Consider the following 27497-nt stretch of genomic DNA (forward strand, 5'->3'; position numbering starts at 1 on the left):
AAAAACCTGTCCCCCCTGAGCCCCCACAGCGCCGCCTGCAGAGGGAATCCCGAGGCTTCCCCTGACCGCGACTCTTTGAACCTAAAGTCCCGACACCTGGGAGAGACCCTGCACCCGCAGCCCCCAGGACCTGAAGGACCGGACTTTCACTGGAGGAGTGACCCCCAGGAGTCCCTCTCCCTTGCCCAAGTGGAGGTTTCCCCGAGGAACCCCCCCCCTTGCCTGCCTGCAGCGCTGAAGAGATCCCTAGATCTCCCATTGACTTCCATTACAAACCCGACGCTTGTTTCGACACTGCACCCGGCCGCCCCCGCGCTGCTGAGGGTGAAATTTCTGTGTGGACTTGTGTCCCCCCCGGTGCCCTACAAAACCCCCCTGGTCTGCCCTCCGAAGACGCGGGTACTTACCTGCAAGCAGACCGGAACCGGGGCACCCCCTTCTCTCCATTCTAGCCTATGTGTTTTGGGCACCACTTGGAACTCTGCACCTGACCGGCCCTGAGCTGCTGGTGTGGTGACTTTGGGGTTGCTCTGAACCCCCAACGGTGGGCTACCTTGGACCAAGAACTGAACCCTGTAAGTGTCCTACTTACCTGGTAAAACTAACAAAAACTTACCTCCCCCAGGAACTGTGAAAATTGCACTAAGTGTCCACTTTTAAAACAGCTATTTGTCAATAACTTGAAAAGTATACATGCAATTTTGATGATTTGAAGTTCCTAAAGTACTTACCTGCAATACCTTTCGAATGAGCTATTACATGTAGAATTTGAACCTGTGGTTCTTAAAATAAACTAAGAAAAGATATTTTTCTATACAAAAACCTATTGGCTGGATTTGTCTCTGAGTGTGTGTACCTCATTTATTGTCTATGTGTATGTACAACAAATGCTTAACACTACTCCTTGGATAAGCCTACTGCTCGACCACACTACCACAAAATAGAGCATTATTATTATCTATTTTTACCACTATTTTACCTCTAAGGGGAACCCTTGGACTCTGTGCATGCTATTCCTTACTTTGAAATAGCACATACAGAGCCAACTTCCTACAGACACGGACACGGACACGGACACGGCCAAAGCCATGTGCGCGCTCTACTCCCCACAGGGCAGAGGCACATTTAGAAAGCCACAATTTAGAGGGGGTTTTGAATGCAAACACCAGAGCCTTCCACCTCGCAAACCAGACCCACCTATCCGGCACACTACCAGAGGGGAGGATTTTGAGGCTCATATAGAGGTGCACAATTCCCAAGAGGAAGGGGAAAGTTCCAGACACCTAAAACAAACCAAACAGTGACTTCAGTGTCACAAAACCCCAACACTTAACACCAGTGGGGAGAGACTTACCGCATACTATCAAAACTGGCACACATTACAACGGACGCATGGGTCCTAGCCATTATCCAACATGGTTATTGCATAGAATTCACAAATGTCCCGCCAGATGTGCCCCCAAGGGCACACAATATGTCCAAACAACACTTATACCTATTACAACTAGAGGTCCAAGCATTATTACAAAAACAAGCAATAAAGTTGGTACCCAACCATCAGAAAGGAACAGGCGTCTACTCACTATATTTCCTAATTCTAAAGAAAGACAAAACGTTAAGACCTATATTAGACCTCAGAACACTGAATCTCTTCATCAAGTCGGATCACTTCTACATGGTAACACTTCAAGACGTGGTTCCCTTACTAAAAAAGGAGGACTACATGTCAACGTTAGATCTCAAGGATGCCTACTTCCACATACCCATCCATCCTTCTCACAGAAAATACTTAAGGTTTGTAATACACGGCGTACACTATCAATTCAGTGTTACCGTTCGGAATAACAGCCCCAAGGGTATTCACAAAATGCCTTGCAGTAGTAGCCGCTCACATAAGGAGACAGCACATGCACGTATTCCCATACTTAGACGACTGGCTAATAAAAACCAACACTCCACAACAGTGCCTTGTTCACACGCAATACATTTTAGAAACTCTACACAAACTAGGGTTTTCTATAAATTACCAGAAATCACATATGCAGCCATCCCAAATACAACAATACTTGGGAGCAACACTCAACACACAAAAAGCGATTGCCACTCCAAGTCCACAAAGGGTCCAAGCGTTCCAAAATATAACATCAAGCATACGGCCAAACCAACACTACCCAGTAAGGTTTGTAATGAAACTTCTAGGCATGATGTCTTCATGCATAGCCATTGTCCCAAACGTGAGATTACACATGCGGCCCTTACAATAGTGCCTAGCAAAACAATGGACACAATCACAGGGTCAACTCCAAGATCTAGTGTTGATAGACCGCCAGACACACTTCTCGCTTCAATGGTGGAACCCTACAAATTTAAACCAAGTGTGGTCATTCCAGGGCCCAGTGCCTCAAGATGTAATCACAACAGATGCTTCCATGATGGGGTGGGGAGCACACCTCAACAAGCACGGCATACAGGGACAATGGGACAATCAACAAAAACAACTCCACATAAATAATTTAGAGCTGTTGGCAGTGTTTCTAGCATTAAAAGCATTTCAACCACTAATAGCCCACAAACACATTCTTGTCAAAACCGACAACATGACGACAATGTATTATCTCAACAAACAAGGAGGGACACTCGTCACAACTGTCTCTTAGCACAAAAAAATTGGAATTGGGCAATTCACAATCACATTCGCCTAATAGCACAATACATCCCAGGCATTCAGAACCAGTTGGCCCACAATCTCAGTCGAGATCACCAGCAAACACACGAATGGGAAATTCATCCCCAGATCCTACAGGATTACTTCCTACACTGGGGAACGCCAAAAATAGGCCTATTCGCAACAAAAGAAGATGCAAAATGCCAAAACTTCGCGTCCAGGTACCCACACCCTCAATCCAAGGGCAATGCGTTCTGGATCAGTTGGTCAGGGATATTTGCTTACGCTTTTCCCCCTCTCCCACTCATTCCTTATCTGATAAATAAACTAAGTCAAAACAGACTCAAACTAATACTCATAGCACCAACCTGGGCTCGCCAACCGTGGTACACAACACTGCTGGACTTATCAGTAGTACCTCACATCAAATTACCAAACAGGCCAGATCTGTTAACTCAACACAAACAACAGATCAGACACCCGAATCCAGCATCGCTCAGTCTAGCAATCTGTCTCCTGAAGTCACTTAGACCTTACGCAAGAATGTATGGAGGTCATTAAACAAGCTAGAAAACGTACTACAAGACATTGTTACGCAGACAAATGGAAAAGATTTGTTTACTACTGCCACACTTTCAGATTCAACCACTACATGATTCCGCAAAGGACATTGTAAGCTACTTATTACACTTACAAAAGTCTAAGCTAGCATTCTCTTCAATTAAAATACATCTCACAGCAATATCTGCCTATCTGCAGATTACACATTCAACATCGCTTTTTAGAATCCCAGTCATCAAAGCATTTATGGAGGGACTAAAAAGAATCATTCCCCCTAGAACACCACCAGTACCTTCGTGGAACTTTGTTATTGTATTAACACGACTTATGGGACCACCATTCGAACCCATGCACTCTTGTGAAATGCAATACTTAACTTGGAAAGTAGCCTTTTGTAAGGAAATGCCTCTGTGGCATGGTTACCCCCTGACTTTTTGCCTTTGCTGATGCTATGTTTTGAATTGAAAGTGTGCTGAGGCCTGCTAACCAGGCCCCAGCACCAGTGTTCTTTCCCTAACCTGTACTGTTGTTTTACACAATTGGCACACCCTGGCATCCAGGTAAGTCCCTTGTAACTGGTACCTCTGGTACCAAGGGCCCTGATGCCAGGAAAGGTCTCTAAGGGCTGCAGCATCTTATGCCACCCTGGGCACCCCTCACTCAGCACAGACACACTGCTTGCCAGCTTGTGTGTGCTGGTGAGGACAAAACGAGTAAGTCGACATGGCACTCCCCTCGGGGTGCCATGCCAACCTCACACTGCTTATGCAGTATAGATAAGTCACCCCTCTAGCAGGCCTTACAGCCCTAAGGCAGGGTGCACTATACCATAGGTGAGGGCACCAGTGCATGACACTGTGCCCCTACAGTGTCTAAGCAAAACCTTAGACATTGTAAGTGCAGGATAGCCATAAGAGTATATGGTCTGGGAGTCTGTCAAACACGAACTCCACAGCACCATAATGGCTACACTGAAAACTGGGAAGTTTGGTATCAAACTTCTCAGCACAATAAATGCACACTGATGCCAGTGTACATTTTATTGTGAAATACACCCCAGAGGGCACCTTAGAGGTGCCCCCTGAAACCTTAACCAACTACCTGTGTAGGCTGACTGGTTTTAGCAGCCTGCCACACTCTAGACATGCTGGCCACATGGGGAGAGTGCCTTTGTCACTCTGTGGCCAGTAACCAAGCCTGCACTGGGTGGAGATGCTATCACCTCCCCCAGGCAGGAGCTGTAACACCTGGCGGTGAGCCTCAAAGGCTCACCCCCTTTGTTCCAGCACCACAGGGCACTCCAGCTAGTGGAGTTGCCCGCCCCCTCCGGCCACGGCCCCACTTTTGGCGGCAAGGCCGGAGGAAATAATGAGAATAACAAGGAGTCGTCACTGGCCAGTCAAGACAGCCCCTAAGGTGTCCTGAGCTGAAGTGACTCTAACTGTTAGAAATCCTCCATCTTGCAGATGGAGGATTCCCCCAATAGGGATAGGAATGTGACCCCCTCCCCTTGGGAGGAGGCACAAAGAGGGTGTACCCACACTCGGGGCTAGTAGCCATTGGCTACTAACCCCCCAGACCTAAACACGCCCTTAAATTTAGTATTTAAGGGCTCCCCTGAACCTAAGAATTTAGATTCCTGCAATTTAAAGAAGAGGACTGCTGAGCTGAAAAACCCTGCAGAGAAGAAGACACCAACTGCTTTGGCCCCAGCCCTACCGGCCTGTCTCCCTCCTTCGGAAGAAAACTGCTCCAGCCATGCTTTCCCCAGGACCAGCGACCTCTGAATCCTCATTGGACTGCCCTGCTTCCAAAAGACCAAGAAACTCCCGAGAACAGCGGCCCTGTTCAACAAAGACTGCAACTTTTTTTCCAGAGGAGCAGATTTAAAGACCCCTGCAATCCCAGCAAGAAGCGTGAGACTTGCAACACTGCACCCGGCGACCCCGACTCGACTGGTGAAGAAACAACGCTACAGGGAGGACCCCCAGGCGACTCCAAGACTGTGAGTAACCAAAGTTGTCCCCCCTGAGCCCCAACAGCGACGCCTGCAGAGGGAATCCCGAGGCTCCCCCTGACCGTGACTGCCTGACTCTGAAATCCCAAAGCCTGGAAAAGACCCTGCACCCGCAGCCCCCAGGACCTGACGGATCGGAACTCCAGTTCAGGAGTGACCCCCAGGAAGCCCTCTCCCTTGCCCAGGTGGTGGCTACCCCGAGGACCCCCCCCCTTGCCTGCCTGCAATGCTGAAGAGACCCCTTGTTCTCTCATTGAAACCTATTGGAAACCCGACGCGTGTTTGCACACTGCACCCGGCCGCCCCCGCGCTGCTGAGGGTGTACTTTTTGTGCTGACTTGTGTCCCCCCCCCCCCCCCCCCCCCCCCGGTGCCCTACAAAACCCCCCTGGTCTGCCCTCCAAAGATGCTGGTACTTACCTGCTGGCAGACTGGAACCGGGGCCCCCCCTTCTCCATTGAAGCCTATGTGTTTTGGGCACCTCTTTGACCTCTGCACCTGACCGGCCCTGAGCTGCTGGTGTGGTGACTTTGGGGTTGCTCTGAACCCCCAACGGTGGGCTACCTTGGACCCCAATTTGAACCCTGTGGTTTACTTACCTGCAAGAACTAACATTACTTTACCTCCCCCAGGAACTGTGAAAATTGCACTGTGTCCACTTTTAAAATAGCTATATGTGTTTTATGTAAAAAGTATATATGCTATTGTGATTATTCCAAGTTCCTAAAGTACTTACCTGCAATACCTTTTATTCAAAGTATTACATGTAAAATTTGAACCTGTGGTTCTTAAAATAAACTAAGAAAATATATTTTTCTATACAAAAACCTATTGGCCTGGAATTGTGTTCCTCATTTATTGCCTGTGTGTATGTACAACAAATGCTCAACACTACTCCTTTGATAAGCTTACTGCTCGACCACACTACCACAAAATAGAGCATTAGTATTATCTCTTTTTGCCACTATCTTACCTCTAAGGGGAACCCTTGGACTCTGTGCTTACTAATCCTTACTTTGAAATAGTGCATACAGAGCCAACTTCCTACACCTTTCTAATAGCTATCACATCACTCAGAAGAGAAAGTGAGATACAAGCATGTTCAATGGCATCTGTTGCTGCAGATACACATGTTGTGCAGTCCGCCATCTGGTGTTGGGTCGGAGTGTTACAAGTTGTTTTTCTTCGAAGAAGTCTTTCGATTCACGAGACGAGGGACTCCTCCTCTTTGCTTCCATTGTGCATGGGCGTCGGCTCCATCTTAGATTGTTTTTTTTCCGCCCTCGGGTTCGGACGTGTTCCTTTTCGCTCCGGGTTTCGGGACGGAAAGATAGTCAAAACTTCGAAAAATGACGTCGGTATTGTTTCGCTCGGGATCGGGATAGTTAGAATCGACACCGAATCGTGAAGAGCTCCGGTAGCCCTTCGGGGTAATTTCGATCCCCCGTCGGGGCTTGGTCGGCCCGACCGAGTGTTCCATCAACACCGATGGAACAGACCCTGTTCCAATTCTGTCCTAAATGCCACAATAAATATCCATATACGGACCAACATTTGGTCTGTAACTTGTGCCTGTCACCCGAGCACAAAGAAGAAACTTGTGAGGCCTGTCGTGCGTTCCGGTCCCGAAAAACGCTCCGTGACCGTCGAGCCAGAAGACTACAGATGGCGTGCACGCCGACAGAACACCGAGAGTTCGAGGAACAAGGAGAAGAGGAGGAAGCCTTCTCCATCCATGAAACGGACTCAGATGAATTCGACGTCGACGAAACTGTGAGTAAGACGTCGAAAAGCACACAGCACAAAAAAATAGACAAGGCCCAGGGGACGCCACTGCTCAACCCATAAAGGTGACCGTCCATCGGCACCGAAAAAGGCCGAACTGGTGCCCAGATCGTCCGACTCGGGTCGAGACGCAGGCATGCAACACTCTCGGGACCGAGAAACTGTTGCCGAAAAAGATCGACGCCGAGAAGGCGGAGCCGACGCTGCTCGACGCAGAGACAGCGGCACCGAGGATGATCGACGCCGAGAAGGCTCGACTCCGAAAAAGAAGAGATTCGCCTCGGAGCCGAAAACAAAAAAGGACACAGTTTCGGTGCAAAAACAACCAGCAACCGAAACCACTACCGGCTCGTATTCAGAGGAACATTCATTGTCCTCTCAAATGCGTAAGCACAGGTTTGAAGAGGAGCTACAGACTACTGATGTAGACCATACACAAAAGAGGATCTTCATCCAGAGTGGACCGGGGAAGATTAGCACTCTTTCACCAATCAAGAGAAAAAGGAGACTAGAGTTCCAAACTGAACAACTAACACCACAAGCAAAGGTGGCAAAGAAAGCAACTCCGCCACCCTCTCCTCCACCTGTAACTCAAATATCACCGGCACAAACTCCGTCACATTCACCGGCTCACACCACCATGAGCCAAGATGACCAAGATACTTGGGACCTATACGACGCATCAGTGTCAGACAATAGCCCAGAGTCCTACTGTAAGGAAATGCCTCCTTGGCATGGTTACCCCCTGACTTTTTGCCTTTGCTGATGCTATGTTTTGAATTGAAAGTGTGCTGAGGCCTGCTAACCAGGCCCCAGCACCAGTGTTCTTTCCCTAACCTGTACTTTTGATTCCACAATTGGCACACCCTGGCATCCAGATAAGACCCTTGTAACTGGTACCTCTGGTACCAAGGGCCCTGATGCCAGGGAAGGTCTCTAAGGGCTGCAGCATGTATTATGCCACCCTGGAGACCCCTCACTCAGCACAGACACACTGCTTACCAGCTTGTGTGTGCTAGTGAGAACAAAATGAGTAAGTCGACATGGCACTCCCCTCAGGGTGCCATGCCAGCCTCTCACTGCCTATGCAGTATAGGTAAGACACCCCTCTAGCAGGCCTTACAGCCCTAAGGCAGGGTGCACTATACCATAGGTGAGGGTACCATTGCATGAGCACTGTGCCGCTACAGTATCTAAGCAAAACCATAGACATTGTAAGTGCAGGGTAGCCATAAGAGTATATGGTCTGGGAGTCTGTTTTACACGAACTCCACAGCACCATAATGGCTACACTGAAAACTGGGAAGTTTGGTATCAAACTTCTCAGCACAATAAATGCACACTGATGCCAGTGTACATTTTATTGTAAAATACACCCACAGAGGGCACCTTAGAGGTGCCCCCTGAAACTTAACCGACTATCAGTGTAGGCTGACTGGTTCCAGCAGCCTGCCACACTAGAGACATGTTGCTGGCCCCATGGGGAGAGTGCCTTTGTCACTCTGAGGCCAGTAACAAAGCCTGCACTGGGTGGAGATGCTAACACCTCCCCCAGGCAGGAGCTGTAACACCTGGCGGTGAGCCTCAAAGGCTCACCCCTTTGTCACAGCACCGCAGGACACTCCAGCTTAGTGGAGTTGCCCGCCCCCTCCGGCCACGGCCCCCACTTTTGGCGGCAAGGCTGGAGGAAACAAAGAAAGCAACAAGGAGGAGTCACTGGCCAGTCAGGACAGCCCCTAAGGTGTCCTGAGCTGAAGTGACTCTGTTAGAAATCCTCCATCTTGCAGATGGAGGATTCCCCCAATAGGATTAGGGATGTGACCCCCTCCCCTTGGGAGGAGGCATAAAGAGGGTGTACTCACCCTCCGGGCTAGTAGCCATTGGCTACTAACCCCCCAGACCTAAACACGCCCTTAAATTTAGTATTTAAGGGCTCCCCTGAACCTAGAAAAACAGATTCCTGCAACTACAAGAAGAAGGACTGCTGAGCTGACAAACCCCTGCAGAGGAAGAACAGAAGACACCAACTGCCTTGGCCCCAGACTTACCGGCCTGTCTCCTGCCTTCCAAAGAAACCTGCTCCAGCGATGCTTTCCAAGGGACCAGCGACCTCTGAATCCTCTGAGGACTGCCCTGCTTCGAAAAAGACCAGAAACTCCCGAGGACAGCGGCACTGCTCCAAAAGAACTGCAACTTTGTTACAAGGAGCAGATTTAAAGACCCCTGCAACTCCCCGCAAGAAGCGTGAGACTTGCAACACTGCACCCAGCGACCCCGACTCGACTGGTGGAGAACAACCAACTCAGGGAGGACCCTCCGGCGACTCTACGACTGTGAGTAACCAAAGTTGTCCCCCCTGAGCCCCCACAGCGACGCCTGCAGAGGGAATCCCCAGGCTCCCCCTGACCGCTACTGTCTGAACTCCATTTCCCGACGTCTGGAAAAGACCCTGCACCCGCAGCCCCCAGCCCCTAAAGAAACTGAACTTCTGTGCTGGAGTGACCCCCAGGAGGCCCTCTCCCTTGCCCAGGTGGTGGCTACCCCGAGGAGCCCCCCCCCCCCTTGCCTGCCTGCATCGCTGAAGAGACCCCTTGGTCTCCCATTGAAAACTGAAGGAAACCCGATGCGTGTTTGTACACTGCACCCGGCCGCCCCCGCGCTGCTGAGGGTGTACTTTCTGTGCTACTTTGTGTCCCCCCCGGTGCCCTACAAAACCCCCCTGGTCTGCCCTCCGAAGACGCGGGTACTTACCTGCTGGCAGACTGGAACCGGGGCACCCCCTTCTCTCCATTATAGCCTATGTGTTTTGGGCACCTCTTTGACCTTTGCACCTGACTGGCCCTGAGCTGCTGGTGTGATAACTTTGGGGTTGCTCTGAACCCCCAACGGTGGGCTACCTTGGACCAAAAACTGAAACCTGTAAGTGCCTTACTTACCTGTTGAAACTAACAATAACTCACCTCCCCCAGGAACTGTGAAAATTGCACTGTGTCCACTTTTAAAACAGCTTATTGTGTTTTATGTAAAAAGTATACATGCTAAAGTAATGATTCAAAGTTCCTAGAGTACTTACCTGCAATACCTTTTAAAAGAGCTATTACATGTAAAATTTGAACCTGTGGTTCTTAAAATAAACTAAGAAAATATATTTTTCTATAACAAAACCTATTGGCTGGATTTGTCTCTGAGTGTGTGTACCTCATTTATTGTCTGTGTATGTACAACAAATGCTTAACACTACTCCTTGGATAAGCCTACTGCTCGACCACACTACCACAAAATAGAGCATTAGTATTCTCTCTTTTTACCACTATTTTACCTCTAAGGGGAACCCTTGGACTCTGTGCATGCTATTCCTTACTTTGAAATAGCACATACAGAGCCAACTTCCTACACATACCCTACCAAGCCATCACCACCAGAGGACAGCACAGCGTATGCGAAGGTGGTAGCTAGGGCAGCAGAATTCCACAACGTGGCGTTACACACAGAACCTGTTGAGGATGACTTCCTTTTTAACACCCTCTCCTCTACCCATAGCACCTACCAAAGCCTGCCTATGCTTCCGGGAATGCTAAGGCACGCGAAACAAATCTTCAAAGACCCCGTCAAGAGTAGAGCAATCACTCCAAGGGTAGAGAAGAAATATAAAGCACCTCCCACAGACCCTGCTTTTATCACCTCTCAACTGCCACCAGACTCAGTCGTGGTAGGGGCAGCTCGCAAAAGAGCCAATTCACACACATCGGGCGATGCACCACCCCCGGATAAGGAAAGCCGAAAATTCGACGCAGCTGGGAAAAGAGTCGCTGTACAAGCTGCCAGCCAGTGGCGCATCGCCAACTCTCAGGCGCTCCTAGCGCGCTATGACCGAGCCCATTGGGATGAGATGCAGTATCTCATCGAGCATCTACCCAAGGAATTTCAGAAGCGGGCAAAACAAGTGGTTGAGGAGGGACAAAACATCTCCAATAACCAAATACGCTCCTCTATGGATGCAGCGGACACAGCTGCAAGAACAATAAACACTGCAGTTACCATCAGAAGGCACGCATGGTTGCGCACATCCGGCTTTAAGCCAGAAATACAGCAAGCGGTACTCAACATGCTGTTCAACGAACAACAATTGTTCGGACCAGAGGTTGACACGGCGATTGAGAAGCTGAAAAAGGACACTGACACAGCCAAGGCCATGGGCGCGCTCTACTCCCCGCAGAGCAGAGGCACTTTCGGCACCTTTCGTAAAACAACATTCAGAGGAGGGTTTCGGGGTCAGGCCACACAAGCCAGCACCTCACAATCAACACCGTCTACCTACCAGGGACAGTACCAAAGGGGAGGTTTTTGGGGCCAGTACAGAGGAGGACAATTCCCGAGAAACCGGGGGAAATTTCAAAGCCCCAAAAACCCAACAACCAAACAGTGACTTACAGGTCACTCAACCCCTCCACATAACACCAGTGGGGGGAAGAATAAGTCAGTTTTATCAATCATGGGTGGATATAACAGACACTTGGGTCTTAGCAATTATCCAACATGGTTATTGCATAGAATTTCTACAGATCCCTCCAAATATCCCACCCAAAACACAAACAATGTCAAAACAGCATTTAGACCTCCTAGAAATAGAAGTTCAAGCACTACTGCAAAAAGAAGCAATAGAACTGGTACCATGTACAGAAATAAACACAGGCGTCTATTCACTGTACTTTCTAATACCCAAAAAGGACAAAACACTGAGGCCAATTCTAGATCTCAGAATACTAAACACCTACATCAAATCAGACCACTTTCACATGGTCACGCTACAGGAAGTGTTACCACTGCTAAAGCAACAGGATTACATGACCACCTTAGATCTCAAAGACGCGTATTTCCACATACCGATACATCCTTCGCACAGGAAATACCTAAGGTTTGTATTCAAGGGAATACACTATCAATTCAAAGTCTTACCGTTCGGTATAACAACCGCACCAAGGGTGTTTACCAAATGCCTAGCGGTAGTAGCCGCACACATCAGAAGGCAGCAAATACACGTATTCCCGTATCTAGACGATTGGCTAATCAAGACCAACTCGCTAACAAAGTGTTCACAACACACAGAGTATGTCATACAAACCCGGGTTCTCCCTCAACTACACAAAATCAAACATTGTGCCGTGCAAAATACAGCACTACTTAGGAGCGGTAATCAACACAACAAAAGGATTAGCCACTCCGAGTCCACAAAGGGTTCAAAATTTTCACAAGGTCATACAGGCCATGTATCCAACACTAAAAATACAGGCAAAAGTGGTTTTAAAACTCCTAGGCATGATGTCTTCATGCATAGCCATTGTCCCAAACGCAAGACTGCACATGAGGCCCTTACAACAGTGCCTAGCATCACAATGGTCACATGCACAGGGTCACCTTCTAGATCTGGTGTTGATAGACCGCCAAACATACATCTCGCTTCTGTGGTGGAACAGTACAAATTTAAACAAAAGGCGGCCGTTCCAAGACCCAGTGCCACAATACATAATAACAACAGATGCTTCCATGACAGGGTGGGGAGCACACCTCGATCACCACAGCATCCAAGGACAATGGGACGTACATCAAACAAAACTGCATATAAATCACCTCGAATTCCTAGCAGTATTCCTGGCGCTAAAAGCATTTCAGCCCATCATAACCCACAAATACGTTCTTGTCAAAACAGACAACATGACAACAATGTATTACCTAAACAAGCAAGGGGGAACACACTCGACACAGCTATGTCTCCTAGCACAAAAGATATGGCAATGGGCAATTCACAACCACATTCGCCTAATAGCACAGTTTATTCCAGGGATCCAAAATCAACTAGCAGACAATCTCTCTCGAGATCACCAACAGGTCCACGAATGGGAGATTCACCCCCAAATCCTAAACACTTACTTCAAATTTTGGGGTACACCGCAAATAGACCTATTTGCAACAAAGGAGAACGCAAAATGCAGAGACTTCGCATCCAGGTACCCACACAGACAGTCTCTAGGCAATGCCCTATGGATGAACTGGTCAGGGAAATTTGCATACACTTTTCCCCCTCCCCCTCTCCCTCTCCTTCCATATCTAGTAAACAAATTGAGTCAAAACAAACTCAAACTCATATTGATAGCACCAACATGGGCAAGACAACCTTGGTACACAACACTACTAGACCTGTCAGTAGTACCACACGTCAAGTTACCCAACAGGCCAGATTTGTTAACACAACACAAACACCAGATCAGGCATCCAAACCCAGCGTCGCTCAATCTAGCAATCTGGCTCCTGAAATCCTAGAATTCGGACATTTAAACCTCACTCAAGAATGTATGGAAGTCATAAAACAAGCTAGAAGGCCATCCACTAGACACTGCTACGCAAGCAAATGGAAAAGGTTTGTTTGCTACTGCCATAATAATCAAGTTCATCCATTACACGCATCCCCAAAAGATGTGGTGGGATACTTACTACACTTACAAAAGTCAAACCTAGCCTTCTCTTCCATAAAAATACACCTTGCAGCAATATCTGCATACCTGCAGATTACTCATTCAACTTCACTGTTTAGGATACCCGTCATTAAAGCATTTATGGAGGGCCTAAGAAGAATAATACCACCAAGAACACCACCAGTTCCTTCATGGAACCTTAACATTGTCTTGACAAGACTCATGGGACCACCTTTTGAACCCATGCATTCTTGTGAAATACAATTCTTAACCTGGAAAGTAGCATTTCCCATCACATCTCTAAGAAGAGTAAGTGAAATTCAGGCATTTACAATACAAGAACCTTTTATCCAAATACACAAAAATAAGGTTGTACTAAGAACCAATCCTAAATTCCTACCAAAGGTTATTTCACCGTTCCACTTAAATCAAACGGTAGAGTTACCAGTGTTCTTCCCACAGCCAGACTCAGTAGCTGAAAGGACACTACATACATTAGATGTCAAAAGAGCACTAATGTACTACATCGACAGAACAAAGGAGGTTAGGAAAACAAAACAACTGTTTATTGCATTTCAAAAACCTCATGCAGGAAACCCAGTATCAAAACAAGGTATAGCCAGATGGATAGTTAAGTGCATCCAAACCTGCTATCTTAAAGCAAAGAGACAACTGCCCATTACACCAAGGGCACACTCAACCAGGAAAAAAGGTGCTACCATGGCATTCCTAGGAAATATTCCAATGCACGAAATATGTAAGGCAGCCACATGGTCCACGCCTCACACATTTACTAAACACTACTGTGTAGACGTGCTATCCGCACAACAGGCCACAGTAGGTCAAGCCGTACTGAGAACTTTGTTTCAGACTACTTCCACTCCTACATGCTGAGCCACCGCTTTTGGGGAGATAACTGCTTACTAGTCTATGCACAACATGTGTATCTGCAGCAACAGATGCCATCGAACTGAAAATGTCACTTACCCAGTGTACATCTGTTCGTGGCATTGGTCGCTGCAGATTCACATGTGCCCACCCGCCTCCCCGGGAGCCTGTAGCCGTCGGAAGTTATCTTCAACATCTGTACATTTGTATATATATATATATATATATTACCTAACCTTAATTTGTACATACTTATTCATTCCATTGCATGGGCACTATTACTAACACACACAACTCCTACCTCACCCTCTGCGGGGAAAACAATCTAAGATGGAGCCGACGCCCATGCGCAATGGAAGCAAAGAGGAGGAGTCCCTCGGTCTCGTGACTCGAAAGACTTCTTTGAAGAAAAACAACTTGTAACACTCCGACCCAACACCAGATGGCGGACTGTGCACAACATGTGAATTTGCAGCGACCAATGCCACGAACAGATGTACACTGGGTAAGTGACATTTTCATTACTATACAAGAACCCTTTATACAAATACATAAACATAAAGTGGTTCTCCATACAAATTTCAAATTCCTACCAAAGGTCATATTGCCATTCCACCTAAACCAAACAGTGGAGCTCCCAGTCTTCTTTCCACAACCAGACTCCGTAGCCGAAAGAGCCTTACATACATTAGACATAAAAAGAGCACTAATGTATTACATTGACAGAACAAAACAATTTTGTAAAACAAAACAATTGTTCGTAGCCTTCCAAAAACCTCATGCAGGTAATCCTATATCCAAACAAGGCATTGCCAGATGGATAGTTAAATGTATTCAAACTTGCTATATTAAAGCAAAAAGAGATCTACCTATTACACCAAGAGTGCATTCCACTAGGAAAAAAGGCGCCACAGTGGCTTTTCTGGGGAATATACCTATGACAGAAATTTGTAAAGCAGCCACCTGGTCTACGCTTCATACATTCACGAAGCATTACTGTGTAGATGTGTTAACAACACAACAAGCCACAGTAGGATAGGCTGTATTAAGAACATTTCAGACAACTTCAACTCCTACAGGCTAAGCCACCGCTTTTTGGGGAGATTACTGCTTATTAGTCTATGCACAGCATGTGTATCTGCAGCTACACATGCCACCGAACGGAAAATGTCACTTACCCAGTGTCCCCGGGAGCCTGTAGCCGTTATTAGTTGAATGAAAATTGTAAATTTGTAAATAAATATTATTTTAGTACACATTATATACATACATACCTACTCCATTGCATGGGCACATCTAGAATATTCACAACTCCTACCTCCCCCTCTCCGGGGAAAACAATCTAAGATGGAGTCGACGCCCATGCGCAATGGAGCCGAAAGGGAGGAGTCCCTCGGTCTCGTGACCCGAACAGACTTCTTTGAAGAAAAACAACTTGTAACACTCCGAGCCCAACACTAGATGGCAGGATAATGCACAGCATGTGAATCTGCAGCGTCTCATGCCACGAACAGATGTACACTGGGTAAGTGACATTTTACATTATATATTCCACTTAAAAAAACAAATGTTACAGGGATGTTATAGTTAGGTCCTGAATTTACTAGCACACAACCATAAAAATTCAGCAGTTATATTTAGTTATTTCAAGTAAGCATAATTCGCACCCTAAGGTAACTATAACTTTCACCATTCCATGCAGTTTTTTTCTTTAATAAATTGACTGCTAATATTTCATTGATATTTTTATTGACAGAAGTTGTCATGAGTGCTATATCTTAGGTAATTTGCAGTGCATAGCTGGGGCTTTAGTTACAGTTACTTGAAATAACTAACTATAGCAGCTGTATTTCAGTGGTTTTGTGCGAGTAAATTCAGAACCTAACTATAACGTCACTGTAACCTTTGTTTTGTTTTTTAAATTAATTTCTATGTTTTTTTTTAAATTCTATTTCCTACCTGTAATGCCCCGGTAACCTTCCTTTTTTTTTTTTGGTATTTATTTATTTAGTTTAGGGTAAAGTAATTTTAGGTATTGTGCGTTAATCCAACCATCTCCGCGTACAGCCTAGGTTGGCCACAGTAGTCACTGCAGCCAACTCCTTATAACCACCCAACTCCAACCCAAGCCATGCATGGTGCGGGTTGGCTGCAGGAGTTCTCTGGGTGTGAGAATAGGTGTGAGTGGGTGTGGTTGGCTGGGTGTGAGTAGATGTGAGAGGGAGTCTCTGGATGTGTGAGTGGGTGTGTAAGCATCTGTGAGTGGGTGTGTGTGTCTAAGCGGGTTTGTGAGTCTGGGTCTGAGTACCTGTGAGTGGGTGTGAGTCTGAGTACGTGTTGTGAGTAGGTCTGTGAGTGGGTACAAGTGAGTGCGTGAGTTTCAATGCATCTGTGAGTGAGTGTGTCTGAGTGGGTCTGTAAGTGGGTGTGTGTGTGTGTCTAAGTGGGTCTGTGTGTTGGTGCATGAATGTTTGAGTGGATCTGAGTGCGTGCATGAGTGTCAAAGTGGGTCTGTGGGTGAATGCGTGAGTATTTGAGTGGGTCTGTGAGAGTAGGAGTCTGAGGGGGTGCATGAGTGTGAGCGCATCTGTAAGTGGGGTTGTGAGTGTGTGGGTGTGTCAGTAGTGGTGTGAGTGACTAAGTAACAGGGATCTCACCTGCTCGTTTATCCAACAAGATTTCACAGCTTTGCACAAAATAGCTACACAGGCGCAGTTCTTTCTGCCTCCTTGGTTAAATCTACAGTGTATATTCTACACTACAGCTCTGTAAAGGGCCACGAGGAACTATTACCAGTGATGTGCGTTTGGCAATGTGATTGTTCCTTGTGCGTCTTTCTGTAGAATTATGTGATAACATGAATCCTTCTATAGAGAGGCAAGGGAGACTACAAAGACGTCAATCTCCACCAAATCAGAGTCCTTATCTATAAGAAGTAAGTGCTTTGTTTTTGGGGATGTCCTCATATTCCTTGGCATTGAGAACGCGCCATCAAAATTGGCGGGGAAAGCAATGGGGGGGACCCTTTGGTAAGCTCTCCATCAACCTAGCAAAATGTATGAAGACCTTTGCATACTACTAAGGTGGACAGTGCGGTACCAAGCGGACGCAGCTTCCAGGTGATTTGCACATTTACATACTTGTAGCATTTTAAAGGGAGAACTGTGGACTCTGGCCTCACCGGAAGAGGGACAAAAAATACTTGTCACAGTGACATACAGATTGCGCTCCAATAGGTGTAGAAGGGTGGCACAATGGTTAGAGCGGCAGACCCTGAAGCAGAGATCTGGCTCAAGACCAGGGTTCAAGTCCCGCTTCGGCAGGTGTTGGGCTCAATTCCCTTGGACCAGGTAATTCTCGCCTCGGTGCCTAATCTAATTAATGGGTCCCACTCTGCAACTCTGGGCAATAGCTTGCTTAATCTCCACAACGGCCCCAACAGCGCTTGGATGCCTGGCTTCACCCTGGGGGTGCCCAGGAGTGGGCACCTCACAGGGAAAAGCCAGGAGGGGTTCCATAGCGGTAGGAGTACAGCGCCTTGAGACCCTAACGGGTGAGTAGTGCGCTATACAAGTGCAAAGTTTACAGTTTATAGATCAGTGGTGCATTCACTTCCATTAGGGCTTTCAGATTTTAATAGGGCCCAGGCCTTCAGTGAATAGGGGAGGGAGCTGTGCCACCATCCCCAGGCCGATTTTGCCCCTGGGGCCCAGCCTTATATTTTGTAGAACGGGGGTGGAAATGACAGATTTCTGCCCTGGGGACCCCATCCCCTAGGGCCTGGCCTCAAGATGGTTTTGTTATTTTGGTGGTGGGGTATATGTGCAATATCACAACCCGTCCCCCCACAGCGCCCCCACACCCTTTCCCCGGGACCGATTTTTGGCTCCAGGGAGCAGATCCTACGGGATGCAGCCATGCCTGTGTGCCTCCTCAGTCCCAACCGGCTCCCCACCTCCTGCAGGAGCCGGTGTTGTGTAAGCTCTCATTACTCTGAGACTAGTGGATTTGGGCAGCAGGTGACACCTGTAAGGAAATGCCTCCTTGGCATGGTTGCCCCCTGACTTTTTGCCTTTGCTGATGCTATGTTTACAATTGAAAGTGTGCTGAGGCCTGCTAACCAGGCCCCAGCACCAGTGTTCTTTCCCTAACCTGTACTTTTGTATCCACAATTGGCAGACCCTGGCATCCAGATAAGTCCCTTGTAACTGGTACTTCTAGTACCAAGGGCCCTGATGCCAAGGAAGGTCTCTAAGGGCTGCAGCATGTCTTATGCCACCCTGGAGACCTCTCACTCAGCACAGACACACTGCTTGCCAGCTTGTGTGTGCTAGTGAGGACAAAACGAGTAAGTCGACATGGCACTCCCCTCAGGGTGCCATGCCAGCCTCTCACTGCCTATGCAGTATAGGTAAGACACCCCTCTAGCAGGCCTTACAGCCCTAAGGCAGGGTGCACTATACCATAGGTGAGGGTACCAGTGCATGAGCATGGTACCCCTACAGTGTCTAAACAAAACCTTAGACATTGTAAGTGCAGGGTAGCCATAAGAGTATATGGTCTGGGAGTCTGTCAAACACGAACTCCACAGCACCATAATGGCTACACTGAAAACTGGGAAGTTTGGTATCAAACTTCTCAGCACAATAAATGCACACTGATGCCAGTGTACATTTTATTGTAAAATACACCACAGAGGGCACCTTAGAGGTGCCCCCTGAAACTTAACCGACTATCTGTGTAGGCTGACTAGTTTTAGCAGCCTGCCACAAACCGAGACATGTTGCTGGCCCCATGGGGAGAGTGCCTTTGTCACTCTGAGGCCAGTAACAAAGCCTGCACTGGGTGGAGATGCTAACACCTCCCCCAGGCAGGAGTTGTCACACCTGGCGGTGAGCCTCAAAGGCTCACCTCCTTTGTGCCAACCCAGCAGGCCACTCCAGCTAGTGGAGTTGCCCGCCCCCTCCGGCCAGGCCCCACTTTTGGCAGCAAGGCCGGAGAAAATAATGAGAAAAACAAGGAGGAGTCACTGGCCAGTCAGGACAGCCCCTAAGGTGTCCTGAGCTGAGGTGACTCTAACTTTTAGAAATCCTCCATCTTGCAGATGGAGGATTCCCCCAATAGGGTTAGGATTGTGACCCCCTCCCCTTGGGAGGAGGCACAAAGAGGGTGTACCCACCCTCAGGGCTAGTAGCCATTGGCTACTAACCCCCCAGACCTAAACACGCCCTTAAATTTAGTATTTAAGGGCTACCCTGAACCCTAGAAAATTAGATTCCTGCAACTACAAGAAGAAGGACTGCCGAGCTGAAAACCCCTGCAGAGGAAGACCAGAAGACGACAACTGCCTTGGCTCCAGAAACTCACCGGCCTGTCTCCTGCCTTCCAAAGATCCTGCTCCAGCGACGCCTTCCGAAGGGACCAGCGACCTCGACATCCTCTGAGGACTGCCCCTGCTTCGAAAAGACAAGAAACTCCCGAGGACAGCGGACCTGCTCCAAGAAAAGCTGCAACTTTGTTTCCAGCAGCTTTAAAGATCCCTGCAAGCTCCCCGCAAGAAGCGTGAGACTTGCAACACTGCACCCGGCGACCCCGACTCGGCTGGTGGCGATCCAACACCTCAGGAGGGACCCCAGGACTACTCTGATACTGTGAGTACCAAAACCTGTCCCCCCTGAGCCCCCACAGCGCCGCCTGCAGAGGGAATCCCGAGGCTTCCCCTGACCGCGACTCTTTGAATCCAAAGTCCCGACGCCTGGGAGAGACCCTGCACCCGCAGCCCCCAGGACCGGAAGGACCGGACTTTCACTGGAGAAGTGACCCCCAGGAGTCCCTCTCCCTTGCCCAAGTGGAGGTTTCCCCGAGGAATCCCCCCCTTGCCTGCCTGCAGCGCTGAAGAGATCCCGAGATCTCTCATAGACTAACATTGCGAACCCGACGCTTGTTTCTACACTGCACCCGGCCGCCCCCGCGCCGCTGAGGGTGAAATTTCTGTGTGGACTTGTGTCCCCCCCGGTGCCATACAAAACCCCCCTGGTCTGCCCTCCGAAGACGCGGGTACTTACCTGCAAGCAGACCGGAACCGGGGCACCCCCTTCTCTCCATTCTAGCCTATGTGTTTTGGGCACCACTTTGAACTCTGCACCTGACCGGCCCTGAGCTGCTGGTGTGGTGACTTTGGGGTTGCTCTGAACCCCCAACGGTGGGCTACCTTGGACCAAGAACTGAGCCCTGTAAGTGTCCTACTTACCTGGTTAACCTAACAAATACTTACCTCCCCTAGGAACTGTGAAAATTGCACTAAGTGTCCACTTTTAAAACAGCTATTTGTGAATAACTTGAAAAGTATACATGCAATTTTGATGATTTGAAGTTCCTAAAGTACTTACCTGCAATACCTTTCGAATGAGATATTACATGTAGAATTTGAACCTGTGGTTCTTAAAATAAACTAAGAAAAGATATTTTTCTATACAAAACCTATTGGCTGGATTTGTCTCTGAGTGTGTGTACCTCATTTATTGTCTATGTGTATGTACAACAAATGCTTAACACTACTCCTTGGATAAGCCTACTGCTCGACCACACTACCACAAAATAGAGCATTAGTATTATCTATTTTTACCACTATTTTACCTCTAAGGGGAACCCTTGGACTCTGTGCATGCTATTCCTTACTTTGAAATAGCACATACAGAGCCAACTTCCTACATTGGTGGATCAGCGGTGGGGTACAAGACTTTGCATTTGCTGGACTACTCAGCCAATACCTGATCACACGACAAATTCCAAAATTGTCATTAGAAATTGATTTTTGCAATTTGAAAAGTTTTCTAAATTCTTAAAAGACCTGCTAGGGCCTTGTGTTAGATCCTGTTTAGCATTTCTTTTTAGAGTTTAAAAGTTTGTAAAAGTTTGAATTAGATTCTAGAACCAGTTGTAGATTCTTAAAAAGTATTCCAACTTTTAGAAGCAAAATGTCTAGCACAGATGTGACTGTGGTGGAACTCGACACCACACCTTACCTCCATCTTAAGATGAGGGAGCTAAGGTCACTCTGTAAAATAAAGAAAATAACAATGGGCCCAAACCTACCAAAATACAGCTCCAGGAGCTTTTGGCAGAGTTTGAAAAGGCCAACCCCTCTGAGGGTGGCAACTCAGAGGAAGAGGATAGTGACTTGGAGGACAATTCCCCCCTACCAGTCCTATCTAGGGAGAACAGGGTCCCTCAAACCCTGACTCCAAAAATAATAGTCAGAGATGCTGGTTCCCTCACAGGAGAGACCAACACCTCTGAAATCACTGAGGATAGCCCCAGTGAAGAGGACATCCAGTTAGCCAGGATGGCCAAAAGATTGGCTTTGGAAAGACAGATCCTAGCCATAGAGAGGGAAAGACAAGAGATGGGCCTAGGACCCATCAATGGTGGCAGCAACATAAATAGGGTCAGAGATTCTCCTGACATGTTGAAAATCCCTAAAGGGATTGTAACTAAATATGAAGATGGTGATGACATCACCAAATGGTTCACAGCTTTTGAGAGGGCTTGTGTAACCAGAAAAGTGAACAGATCTCACTGGGGTGCTCTCCTTTGGGAAATGTTCACAGGAAAGTGTAGGGATAGACTCCTCACACTCTCTGGACAAGATGCAGAATCTTATGACCTCATGAAGGGTACCCTGATTGAGGGCTTTGGATTCTCCACTGAGGAGTACAGGATTAGGTTCAGGGGGGCTCAAAAATCCTCGAGCCAGACCTGGGTTGACTTTGTTGACTACTCAGTGAAAACACTAGATGGTTGGATTCAAGGCAGTGGTGTAAGTAATTATGATGGGCTGTACAATTTATTTGTGAAAGAACACCTGTTAAGTAATTGTTTCAATGATAAACTGCATCAGCATCTGGTAGACCTAGGACCAATTTCTCCCCAAGAATTGGGAAAGAAGGCGGACCATTGGGTCAAGACAAGGGTGTCCAAGACTTCAACAGGGGGTGACCAAAAGAAAGGGGTCACAAAGACTCCCCAGCAGAAGGGTGATGAGACAACCAAAACTAAAAATAGTAAAGAGTCTTCTACAGGCCCCCAAAAACCTGCACAGGAGGGTGGGCCCAGAGCCTCTTCACAAAACAATGGGTACAAGGGTAAAAACTTTGATCCCAAAAAGGCCTGGTGTCATAGCTGTAAACAGCATGGACACCAAACTGGAGACAAGGCCTGTCCCAAGAAAGGTTCCACTCCAAACTCCCATCCAGGTAACACTGGTATGGCTAGTCTCCAAGTGGGATCAACAGTGTGCCCAGAGCAAATCAGGGTCCACACTGAAGCTACTCTAGTTTCTGAGGGTGGGGTGGATTTAGCCACACTAGCTGTCTGGCCGCCTAACATGCAAAAATACAGACAGCAACTCTTAATTAATGGGACTAGAATAGAGGGCCTGAGGGATACAGGTGCCAGTGTCACCATGGTGACAGAGAAACTGGTTTCCCCTGGCCAATACCTGACTGGAAAAACTTACACAGTCACCAACGCTGACAATCAGAGAAAAGTACATCCCATGGCAATGGTTACTTTAGAATGGGGAGGGGTCAATGGCCTGAAGCAGGTGGTGGTCTCCTCAAATATCCCAGTGGACTGTCTGCTTGGAAATGACCTGGAGTCCTCAGCATGGGCTGAGGTAGAACTAAAAACCCATGCAGCAATGCTGGGTATCCCTGAACTGGTGTGTGTGAAAACAAGAGCACAATGCAAGGCACAGGGTGAACAAGTAGAGCTGGAGTCTGGAAGAATGGCCCAGCCTACCAAGAGAACAGGAAAGTCAGTTGGGAAACCAACTGCAACACAGCAAAAGAAAGGGAACCTCTCTTCTCAGGAAGAAGTTCTGCCCTCTGAGGGAACTGAGCCTTTGGAGCTTGAACCTTATCAGGTTGAGCTCTTAGGCCCAGGGGGACCCTCAAGGGAGGAGCTGTGTAAGGGACAAGAAACCTGTCCCTCTCTTGAAGGCCTTAGGCAGCAAGCTGCTGAAGAGTCCAAAGGCAAGAAAAATGGAACACATAGGGTCTATTGGGAAGATGGACTCCTGTACACTGAGGCCAGAGACCCCAAACCTGGTGCCACTAGGAGAGTGGTAGTGCCTCAGCTGTTCAGAGAGTTCATCCTAACATTGGCCCATGACATTCCCCTTGCTGGACATTTGGGACAAACCAAGACGTGGGAGAGGTTAGTCAACCACTTCTACTGGCCCAATATGTCCAACATGGTTAAGGAGTTTTGCCTCTCCTGCCCCACCTGTCAAGCCAGTGGTAAGACAGGTGGGCATCCAAAGGCCCCCCTCATTCCACTTCCAGTGGTGGGGGTTCCCTTTGAAAGAGTGGGTGTGGACATAGTTGGTCCACTAGAACCTCCCACAGCCTCAGGAAATATGTATATCCTGGTAGTAGTGGATCATGCTACCAGGTATCCTGAAGCTATTCCCCTTAGGTCGACTACTGCCCCTGCAGTAGCCAAGGCCCTCATTGGTATCTTTACCAGAGTGGGTTTCCCTAAGGAGGTGGTGTCTGACAGAGGTACCAACTTCATGTCAGCATACCTAAAGCACATGTGGAATGAGTGTGGAGTGACTTATAAATTCACTACACCATACCATCCACAAACTAATGGCTTGGTGGAGAGATTCAACAAGACATTAAAAGGCATGATCATGGGGCTCCCAGAAAAGCTCAAAAGGAGATGGGATGTCCTCTTGCCATGTCTGCTTTTCGCTTACAGAGAGGTGCCACAGAAGGGAGTAGGATTCTCACCCTTTGAACTTCTGTTTGGTCATCCTGTAAGGGGACCACTTGCTCTTGTTAAAGAAGGCTGGGAGAGACCTCTCCATGAGCCAAAACAAGACATAGTGGACTATGTACTTGGCCTTCGCTCTAGAATGGCAGAGTACATGGAAAAGGCAACCAAAAACCTTGAGGCCAGCCAACAGCTCCAGAAGTTTTGGTATGACCAAAAGGCTGCACTGGTTGAGTTCCAACCAGGGCAGAAAGTCTGGGTTCTGGAGCCCGTGGCTCCCTGGGCACTCCAGGACAAATGGAGTGGCCCTTACCCAGTGCTAGAGAGGAAGAGTCAGGTCACCTACCTGGTGGACCTGGGCACAAGCAGGAGCCCCAAGAGGGTGATCCATGTGAACCGCCTTAAGCTCTTCCATGACAGGGCTGATGTGAATCTGTTAATGGTAACAGATGAGGATCAGGAGGCAGAGAGTGAACCTCTCCCTGATCTTCTGTCATCAGACCCGAAAGATGGCACAGTAGATGGAGTGATCTACTCAGACACCCTCTCTGGCCAACAGCAAGCTGATTGTAGGAGAGTCCTACAACAGTTTCCTGAACTCTTCTCCTTAACCCCTGGTCAGACACACCTGTGTACCCATGATGTGGACACAGGAGACAGCATGCCTGTCAAAAATAAAATCTTTAGACAATCTGACCATGTTAAGGAAAGCATCAAGGTGGAAGTCCACCAGATGCTGGAATTGGGAGTGATTGAGCGCTCTGACAGCCCCTGGGCTAGCCCAGTGGTCTTAGTCCCCAAACCTCACACCAAAGATGGAAAGAAAGAGATGAGGTTTTGTGTGGACTACAGAGGGCTCAATTCTGTCACCAAGACAGATGCCCATCCAATTCCAAGAGCTGATGAGCTCATTGATAAATTAGGTGCTGCCAAATTTCTAAGTACCTTTGACTTGACAGCAGGGTACTGGCAAATAAAAATGGCACCTGGAGCAAAAGAAAAGACAGCATTCTCCACACCTGATGGGCATTATCAGTTTACTGTTATGCCCTTTGGTTTAAAGAATGCCCCTGCCACCTTCCAAAGGTTGGTGAATCAAGTCCTTGCTGGCTTGGAGTCCTTTAGCACAGCTTATCTTGATGATATTGCTGTCTTTAGCTCCACCTGGCAGGATCACCTGGTCCACCTGAGGAAGGTTTTGAAGGCTCTGCAATCTGCAGGCCTCTCTATCAAGGCATCCAAATGCCAGATAGGGCAGGGAACTGTGGTTTACTTGGGACACCTTGTAGGTGGAGGCCAAGTTCAGCCACTCCAACCCAAGATCCAGACTATTCTGGACTGGGTAGCTCCAAAAACCCAGACTCAAGTCAGGGCATTCCTTGGCTTGACTGGGTATTACAGGAGGTTTGTGAAGGGATATGGATCCATTGTGACAGCCCTCACTGAACTCACCTCCAAGAAAATGCCCAAGAAAGTGAACTGGACTGTGGAATGCCAACAGGCCTTTGACACCCTGAAACAAGCAATGTGCTCAGCACCAGTTCTAAAAGCTCCAGATTATTCTAAGCAGTTCATTGTGCAGACTGATGCCTCTGAACATGGGATAGGGGCAGTTTTGTCCCAAACAAATGATGATGGCCTTGACCAGCCTGTTGCTTTCATTAGCAGGAGGTTACTCCCCAGGGAGCAGCGTTGGAGTGCCATTGAGAGGGAGGCCTTTGCTGTGGTTTGGTCCCTGAAGAAGCTGAGACCATACCTCTTTGGGACTCACTTCCTGGTTCAAACTGACCACAGACCTCTCAAATGGCTGATGCAAATGAAAGGTGAAAATCCTAAACTGTTGAGGTGGTCCATCTCCCTACAGGGAATGGACTTTATAGTGGAACACAGACCTGGGACTGCCCATGCCAATGCAGATGGCCTTTCCAGGTTCTTCCACTTAGAAAATGAAGACTCTCTTGGGAAAGGTTAGTCTCATCCTCTTTCGTTTGGGGGGGGGGTTGTGTAAGGAAATGCCTCCTTGGCATGGTTGCCCCCTGACTTTTTGCCTTTGCTGATGCTATGTTTACAATTGAAAGTGTGCTGAGGCCTGCTAACCAGGCCCCAGCACCAGTGTTCTTTCCCTAACCTGTACTTTTGTATCCACAATTGGCAGACCCTGGCATCCAGATAAGTCCCTTGTAACTGGTACTGCTAGTACCAAGGGCCCTGATGCCAAGGAAGGTCTCTAAGGGCTGCAGCATGTCTTATGCCACCCTGGAGACCTCTCACTCAGCACAGACACACTGCTTGCCAGCTTGTGTGTGCTAGTGAGGACAAAACGAGTAAGTCGACATGGCACTCCCCTCAGGGTGCCATGCCAGCCTCTCACTGCCTATGCAGTATAGGTAAGACACCCCTCTAGCAGGCCTTACAGCCCTAAGGCAGGGTGCACTATACCATAGGTGAGGGTACCAGTGCATGAGCATGGTACCCCTACAGTGTCTAAACAAAACCTTAGACATTGTAAGTGCAGGGTAGCCATAAGAGTATATGGTCTGGGAGTCTGTCAAACACGAACTCCACAGCACCATAATGGCTACACTGAAAACTGGGAAGTTTGGTATCAAACTTCTCAGCACAATAAATGCACACTGATGCCAGTGTACATTTTATTGTAAAATACACCACAGAGGGCACCTTAGAGGTGCCCCCTGAAACTTAACCGACTATCTGTGTAGGCTGACTAGTTTTAGCAGCCTGCCACAAACCGAGACATGTTGCTGGCCCCATGGGGAGAGTGCCTTTGTCACTCTGAGGCCAGTAACAAAGCCTGCACTGGGTGGAGATGCTAACACCTCCCCCAGGCAGGAGTTGTCACACCTGGCGGTGAGCCTCAAAGGCTCACCTCCTTTGTGCCAACCCAGCAGGCCACTCCAGCTAGTGGAGTTGCCCGCCCCCTCCGGCCAGGCCCCACTTTTGGCGGCAAGGCCGGAGAAAATAATGAGAAAAACAAGGAGGAGTCACTGGCCAGTCAGGACAGCCCCTAAGGTGTCCTGAGCTGAGGTGACTCTAACTTTTAGAAATCCTCCATCTTGCAGATGGAGGATTCCCCCAATAGGGTTAGGATTGTGACCCCCTCCCCTTGGGAGGAGGCACAAAGAGGGTGTACCCACCCTCAGGGCTAGTAGCCATTGGCTACTAACCCCCCAGACCTAAACACGCCCTTAAATTTAGTATTTAAGGGCTACCCTGAACCCTAGAAAATTAGATTCCTGCAACTACAAGAAGAAGGACTGCCTAGCTGAAAACCCCTGCAGAGGAAGACCAGAAGACGACAACTGCCTTGG

At 48.1% G+C, this 27497-nt stretch overlaps 1 protein-coding gene across 2 annotated transcripts in view; it reads left to right on the forward strand.

Annotated features, from left to right (window-relative positions):
• WDR5 (WD repeat domain 5) overlaps positions 1 to 27497 on the forward strand; it is a 148118-nt gene that overhangs the window by 111626 nt on the left and 8995 nt on the right. The gene's annotated exons all lie outside the window — the stretch shown is intronic.

The sequence above is a fragment of the Pleurodeles waltl genome, chromosome 6 (assembly GCF_031143425.1).
Source record: "Pleurodeles waltl isolate 20211129_DDA chromosome 6, aPleWal1.hap1.20221129, whole genome shotgun sequence".
In the NCBI taxonomy this organism is placed as follows: domain Eukaryota; kingdom Metazoa; phylum Chordata; class Amphibia; order Caudata; family Salamandridae; genus Pleurodeles; species Pleurodeles waltl.